This window comes from Hippocampus comes, unplaced genomic scaffold (genome assembly GCF_001891065.2).
Source record: "Hippocampus comes isolate QL1 unplaced genomic scaffold, H_comes_QL1_v1.1 scaffold391, whole genome shotgun sequence".
Classification (NCBI taxonomy): domain Eukaryota; kingdom Metazoa; phylum Chordata; class Actinopteri; order Syngnathiformes; family Syngnathidae; genus Hippocampus; species Hippocampus comes.
This window is the reverse complement of record NW_017805455.1, coordinates 113104-121497: the sequence shown is the minus strand read 5'-3', so window position 1 is coordinate 121497 and position 8394 is coordinate 113104.

The window sequence follows — 8394 nt, the reverse complement described above, 5'->3', positions numbered from 1 at the left end:
GTCCCCCGCCTACTGCCCGAGAACAGTTGGGATAGGCTCCAGCACCCCCCGCGACCCTAGTGAGGATAAAGAGGTTCGGAAAATGAATGAATGAATGAAAGACTTTCCGAAATGTTCGGGGACCATCATGCAGTAGTACCACCCAATGGCAGCAGTGAGACAATGTGCAAAGTATCAAGCAGAGCTAAAGTGATCAGTGGTAGAACACAAAATATGATGACAGTTGTGCAGATAATGGCACCATTTTTAAAGTGACCAGTCGCAGTATTTGTTGAACAACTTTTTAGTGTGCAATTGTACAGAAACTCCTTGAGCGCTTTAAGGTGTCTGGTGCTGTGGAATATAAATCAGTGACAATGGTTCAAGTAAGTACAGAGCTGGAGCTACAATGATCATTGCGGTAATCCTGTTCCACAGGGGTGTGCAAAAATGCAGAGCCACGACTGAGTATCACAAGACTTTCCGAAGGCGGCCCGGTAGTCCAGTGTTTAGCACGTCGACTTCACAGTGCAGAGGTACCGGGTTCAATTCCAGCTCCCCTTTGTGGAGTTTGCATGTTCTCCCCGGGCCTGTGTGGGTTTTCTCCGGGTACTCCGGTTTCCTCCCACGTTCCACAAACATGTACGGCAGGCTGATTGAACACTCCACATTGTCCCTAGGTGTGAGTGTGAGCGCGGATGGTTGTTCGTCTTTGTGTGCCTTGAGATTGGCTGGCAACCGATTCAGGGTGTCCCCCGCCTACTGCCCGAGAACAGTTGGGATAGGCTCCAGCACCCCCCGCGACCCTAGTGAGGATAAAGAGGTTCGGAAAATGAATGAATGAATGAAAGACTTTCCGAAATGTTCGGGGACCATCATGCAGTAGTACCACCCAATGGCAGCAGTGAGACAATGTGCAAAGTATCAAGCAGAGCTAAAGTGATCAGTGGTAGAACACAAAATATGATGACAGTTGTGCAGATAATGGCACCATTTTTAAAGTGACCAGTCGCAGTATTTGTTGAACAACTTTTTAGTGTGCAATTGTACAGAAACTCCTTGAGCGCTTTAAGGTGTCTGGTGCTGTGGAATATAAATCAGTGACAATGGTTCAAGTAAGTACAGAGCTGGAGCTACAATGATCATTGCGGTAATCCTGTTCCACAGGGGTGTGCAAAAATGCAGAGCCACGACAGATTTGGGTTACTGTTTAGAGCAGGGGTGGCCAACCAGTCAGAGACTAAGAGGCATTTTTTTTACTGTTACTGCAAAGAGCCACATCATACACATGTATTCAGAAAAAAAATGCAGAACGACTCAGAGGTTTTGTACATGCCTGTACTGTATATGCAACGGGCACTCATTCAAGGTACATTATTGGTTCCCAGTGTGACATCGACCAATGACAACACAAGTGGATTTATCCCATGAGCTGATTGGATGCGAATCTTTGCAGCCCCGCCCAGCACCTTCCCTTTGTTTCTCGTCACGCTTTTGACTCTCTGGTACTCTGGCCCTTTTGTTTGTTTGGTACTTGTACGGTGGGAAGAGAGAGAGCGCAAGTGTGCCAGAGAGAGAGAGAGAGACAGAGACAGAGACAGAGAGAGAGAGAGAGAGAGGGGGGGGGGGGATATGGGCTGGGAGTGGCATTGATGGGATGTATCCATCTATCTATGCTGCAGTCTCATTGACAAACATTGCATCTTATGTTTTATCATATTTAGAGGAGGTCTACCTCCAAATTGAAGATACTATCCATCTTAGTTTTCTTTATGGTTCCATGATGCATATCTGGTAGTATCACTTGGGAGCAAAAAAATATAATTGTTCCACTTGAACCTTTTAGTGTAAATCCAGCCCAAGTCAGCTCAGTCATCCATATGGCTACTAAGGATTATCTGCTCACTGGTGTTGCACTGAAAAACTTAGTCATGAAGGGCAAAAGTACTTGGGCATTATGAGAATTAAAGTATCCTTATGAGGATATTCTCCCTCTCTTTCCGCTTGTTGAGAAAAGCAAAAAAGCCATGGGTAAACACAAAACAATGCAGTTAATCCTTTGACCCTTGCTGAAATTAGGTTAAGAGATGGGTACGCTGAAAGGTTGTATATTATTATGATCATACCGTATGTGGTCAATGCCCCAAATTTGTATATTATCAATGGCATACTTTCTGGATACAGGAGTTCTGACTTAGGAAAAATTGCTCACTGATGTCCATAAATGTGATGGTTTTTATTTAACCACGTGCCACATTATACGGTTCAGTTCTATAGTTAGTGTTTCTGCCGCAACACATGCCGAGGAACAACACTCAATGTGCACATTTCAAGACTCATCTACAATAAGAAAAAAGACCTCTCACTGGCCGTCATTTTACGAGTTGCCGTTAAACACCATAAAACGAATGAATACCACCTCAGCAGCCTCACCTCACATTCCACTGTTAGAGGAATGCCCCAAATATATTTCCAAGGAACTGTCCACTGAAGACGATCCCAAAGCAATCTCTGGCGATGATGACAAATCTGCCTCTCACCAACAATAATTTATCCCTCCTCCACCAGCTACGTACGCACATTGACTGTTGGATTGACCTGGGGCTTTAAGAGGGGCAGGGCTGCCACTGACAGGTGACTGTTCGCTTGATGTATAAAAAGCAGCATCACAGTTTGTGTCAATTGAAAATTGCTCACTTCGTCGTCAGCATGACCCCAATGGTAAGCTACGTTTGTGTCCGCTTTTCTTTGTCAGATGTGTGTAATTATTTTTGGGGGAGTTCGGTCATGTTTCCTTGCTTGGTTTGTCAGCTTTGCTTTGTGTCTGTGGTGTTTTATGTTTGCGGCATCGCAATCACAATTGCTTGCTGGTCTCAATCGGAAGTTTAAACAAAGTGAACAAAAGTTATAAAGTTAAGTCTTGCAATTACGGTGGTGTCTTTGCTTTGTTCTTTTTTTATTAGAGTGCTGCCATGTCATGTTTTTCTAGTTGCACTGGAAAGTTTGAATGACAATTTTGCGCTGTGGCTGGAATTAAAAGTACCGGCATTCCGCTTTCGGGTTTGACCGCTGGGATTTGTAGCTCTTTTGTTCGGTTCCACTTGTATGCCTAAGATAAGAAAACCATTGTCTCACAATGGAAAAATTCCCAATTTACAGCAGCACAATTATGAAAGGGGGCAGCCCGATGGTCCAGTGGTTAGCGTGTTGACCTCGCAGTGCAGAGGTTTTCATGTGCAGAGGTTCAATTCCAGCTACGGCCTCCCTGTATGGGGTTTGCATGTTCTCTCTTGATTATGCTTGCAAAGATGAACGCTTATGCCTGCAATCATTAATTGACTATGCCTGCAATGAAGAACGCATATGCTTCTAATAAAGATATAATGCTTCTTAATCATTATATATTAATCATTATGTACTCACATTTATAATCCTTTGTATTATATTTATATACTCACATTTATAATCAAGAATGCGTAGTGTACTGTGTGGAAGTTTAGGTACGCAACCACCTTTCCAAGGACGTGGCTGGGAAGAGATAAGTGTTAAGACTAAACAGCAGCAAGGTTGGACAGTGAATGGAGCCATCAACACCAGCTGCAACGTGATGTTTTTGTAACAATTGCACACATGTACGTAATTTACACTCACATACACACACATAGTCAAACAAGTTCAGTGTGTGTCCAACAGCCCCCACCCTTTAGGTTGGACACACCTATGTAGTAGATTTCCCAATAAATGAGGGGGTGAAGGGGGAGATCGTTAGGGTGATGTGCCGAGAACTGAAACCGAACGCTTCTCCTTGTTCCCTCCTGGTACCAGAATTGGGTCTCCTGTCTCCTCCTTGTGTTTTATTCCTAAGTGTCAAATTGGATAAACCTGACAATTATTTTACAATTATGAGTCATATAAGGTCTAAAGGGAAGCATGGTGGTAGACTGTGTAGCACATTGACCTCACAGTGCAGAGGTTGTGGGTTCGATTCCAGCTCCGGCCTTCCTGTGTGGAGTTTGTGTGTTCTCCCCATGCCTGCGTGGGTTTTCTTTGGGCACTCCGGTTTCCTCCCACATTCCAAAAACATGCATGGCAGGTTGATTGAACACTCTAAATTGTCCCTAGGTGTGAATGTGAGCACGGATGGTTGTTTGTCTCTGTGTCCCCCGCCTACTGCCCCAAGACAGCTGGAATAGGCTCCAGCACCCCCCGTGACCCTTGTGAGGATAAAGCAGATCGGAAAATGGATGGATGGAAAATTATGAAAGGGAGAAGTAGAAGAACAAAAAGTATGTAAATAACTATAAATTATAAAATATAAATATAAGCATATTACAAATGGGTGAGTGGGGGTGAGTCCATGTTTTCAGGTCCGTCGATTCAATAGCGTGACAGCAATCGGCTATCAAACGAGCGACGGTACCTCTCCTTCTTGCAGCGCAGGTGTATCAGACTCCGGCTGAAGGAGCTGCCCAGCGCTGTCAGGGTGGCCTGGAGGTGGTGGGAGGGTCTATACATCATAGCCTTTAGCTTGGCTAGCATGGCTAGTATCCTCCTGTTGCCCACCTCCTCCAGAGTGTCCAGGGAGCAGCCCAGGACAGAGCTGGCCCTCCTGACCAGTCGATCCAGTCTCTCTCTGTCCCGGGCTGAGATCCTGTTGTTGTTGTTGTTGTTGTTGTTGAGCACGGAGATTCTGTGTTTTCATTGTCTCATAGGTCAGGGTTGGGAGACCTCTGGTAAATCTGGTTCGCTTTTCCATCGTTCCCAGATCTTCAAGGCCAGTCCAGGGTCTTTTGTTTTAACGTCCCGAGGCGGCAGTTTGATTGGGTTGTTGTGTATGGAAGGGCATTCTGTCATGGCATGTTGAGCTGTTTCTTCTCCGCAGCCACATTTCCTGCAGGTCACATTCTTCACTCGTTCAGTCTTTGCCAGCCAGTACTTTAACTCTGGATGATGTCCACTGCGGAGTCTCGCTAGGGTCACCTGTTGCTGTCCATTAAATTAGCCGTCTTTTTTGTGGTCCGCCTTTTTACCCCATTCGCCATATATGCTTCTAATTCTGTTGTGGGCAATGGGTCGGTTTCTGGTGGCCCGTTGGATAGCCCCCTTCGCCGACTCAAAATGCCAGCTGTTGGGTGCTTGGTCCAGGGTTATCCCTGTCTTTGTTGCCTCATCCGCCAGCTCATTCCCAGGTATCCCGCAGTGGCTCGGGCACCAGGAGAAGGTCACCTGGCAGCCTTTCCCACTGAGGGACAACAGGAGTTGGAGGATTTCTTTTTCACCTTCGTTTTTGGGTGGGACAGATGGAGTTAGTTGTTGGAGTCTTAGGAAGGCCGACTCACTGTCCGTGACGACTCTGACTCTCTCCCACAGGCATTCATCAAGGTCGAATTGGAAGGCCGCTTTGATAGCTTTCTCCTCTGCCTGGAAGGCTTGTTGCCAGCAATGGATGCTTGAATATTGAACGATAGCTGGCTGTCATAGATTATTCCCAGGAACTTGGGTGTCGCGTTGAAGCGAATGGGTTGACCTTTGAGCGTGAGGGTTGGTTCCCAGCGTACCTCGTGGGAATTGGTTGTGAAGGCGCTACACTCCCACTTTTGGGCTGATATAGTCATCTTCCATTTGTCACTCCAGTCTGCTATTGAGATTAGCACCGTCTGGAGCTTGCTCTCTGCCTTCTTTAGGTCCTTGTCCTGGACCCAAACCGCCACGTCATCTGCGAAGAGGCTGACTTGGGGCGAATCGGGTCGTTAATGAAGAACAGGAATAGCAGGGGGGAAAGGATTGAACCTTCAGGTAAGCCCTCCTCGAACTTCGCCTTTGAGATATGCACCCCATCAAAGGTGACCCAGTTTATGCGATTCGTTAGCCAGGTTTGGATCCAGCGAACCATATGACCTGGTACCCCCTTGCACCATAGCTTGAAGAGAAGAGGTACAGTCATACGCTTTCCAGTAGTCGATCAGCGCCAGCAAGGTCCTCTGCATTGGGTTGCGTTGGAAAACATCACTGATTGATTGTGTGAGGCGGAGCAGCTGGTCTTCGGTGCTGCGACCTGGCCTGAAGCCAGCCTGGTTTTCGCTCAGTAGGTGTTGTGTTTCTGCCAGATATCTTGGTCTATTCACAACCAGGTGCTCCATGACCTTTCCCACGACAGAAGTCAGCGAGATTGGGCGGTAGCTGTCCAGTTTCTGGGGATCCTTTCCTGACTTCAGCACCGGTCTGATGTCTGCAACTCGCCACCCTTGTGGGATTCGTGTTGTTGACCAGCAGAGAGTGAATAATCTCTTCATGAACTCCAGTGCGGTTCGTCCTAAGTGATGTAGGAAGCGGGGCTGCAGACCATCCGGTCCGACCGCCTTTGCTGGGTATAAGCTCTTTATCGCCGCCTTGACTTCGCTGGCAGTGAATTTTTGGTTGGCTTCGCAGCTTGGCTCAGCTTTTCTAAGGCTGGAATTGATGATCTTCTTCGTTCCTTTTTCCCCACTCACCAACTTCAGGGTGCTGACAGAAAAAGAGCTGCGCAAACGCATTTGCCTTTTGACGGGGGCTGACGTAGTGCACACCGTTCTCCGTTATAATGTGTCGGCAGTCTTGCTTGTGGTCAGACTCCTGAAGACATTCCAGATTTCCCGCTTCCCTTTGGCTTCAATGTATTATCCATCAAGGATACATACAGAACATTAGTCACTATTAAGAACAGACCACTGATAAAGTTTCAATTTAAATCAGATTTGAAGGATATAATCTACCATCATTCAGCTACTATTTGATGAAAAAAAAAAAACCTTGTAAAAATCTCACGTGGGAATGAATTGAGACCAAAAAGCAAATAGGGCGCTTTTTTCAACCACCCTGGTTTTGTTATTTTGGACCACAGAGAAAGAATAAATAGCTTATATTACTTCCATTTTATTTATTTCGGAATCTGAAAGATGTTTCATTTTGAAAATTTACTGGATTGTCTGTTAGATCCGTCTACACTATTTCACTCTTGACTCAGGTCAAGGCGCGCTTCTCGGTCATGTGATAGTCTCCTGCTAAAATGACACCCAAGAGCTACCAAAATGAGTAAAAAAAAACCAAAAGTCTTTGGAAAGGGGAAAAAAGCCCAGCAAGGAGACAAAAGAGGAACCTTCGACTTCTAAGAAAAAGAAGGCTACATTTAATAGACAGTATCAGGAGTCCTACTTAAAATATGGATTTGTCTCACCAGAAGATTCCCACGCACCAAGCCCGCTCTGCATAATATGCGGCGATGGTGAGTTGTATTTTTCATGCACTTTGTATCTTATTTTGAAGGCGTGTTTAAACATTACCATAGCTACCAGAGAGTGTTGCGGTCAGACAGGATGTTCCTTGTGTCATGATTCGTGTTTATTATTATATTTAGAAAATACCACAGTTTTCATGCAGGTCATATCAAATTATTTTGTTGTATTTATCCATCACACCTTAAAGGCCGGTCCCTGAAAATATTGTCTGACATTAATCCGGTCTGTGGGGCAAAAAAGGTTGGGGACCACGCATTAGATACATTATTGTTTTGCTTTTGTGTTCAGATACTTTTTTACGTAATCTGATTTTGCATTACAGAGGTGTGTCATGTGTCAAAATGTCTTGTGGTCAATTTGGTTCTAGGCCGGTGGTTGCCATTTCACTTCATGGGTCATTCAAGAATTGGAGGACATTATATGTCCCCCACCCCATCAAATTTTAAATAGGCCACATAGAAAATACAAAAAATGGCAGTTTCTGGGTAAATTGACATGTCCTCAGACAAAAGCTAAAAAAAATAATAATAATAACAGAAAAGAAACAGGTCGGTGGTCGACACAGTCAACATGGGGCTGCATCGTAGAACAGCTCGACGGGGCAGGGACGTACGCGAGGATCCTATTGGTGGACTTCAGCTGAAGTGTGAGGTGTTCACACATGCTGTGCAACCAATGTCACACAGGAATATTGCTCTACGCCGAAGCCAGCCCGATGAGCTGACGCGGCGTGGACCAGGAGACACACTGTCCGCTTGTCAGCTCAACAATCCGCTCATAACCAATCGAGGGAAAGAGCCTCGATGCTGAGTATGTCGGTGCTCAATTGAAGCACATAATGGCAATGCGCGTATGAAGTGTCGATGGTCATGTGTTGTGCAATTCACATAATCTTTGGCAGCCTTCGTCAACAATGCATGAGACACAAATAATCACACTTTTGCTCACTCAGATAAAAGTAAATTCACGTACATATCTACTTCAGACATTTTCACAAAAGGTGTGTATCGAAACTTGTATGGGTCAAGGATAACACTCAATGAGTGAATCATCCATCCATCCATTATCCAAACCACTTTAACCTCACAAGGGTCGCAGGCATGCTGGAGTCTATTCCAGCTGTCTTTGAACAACAGTGCAA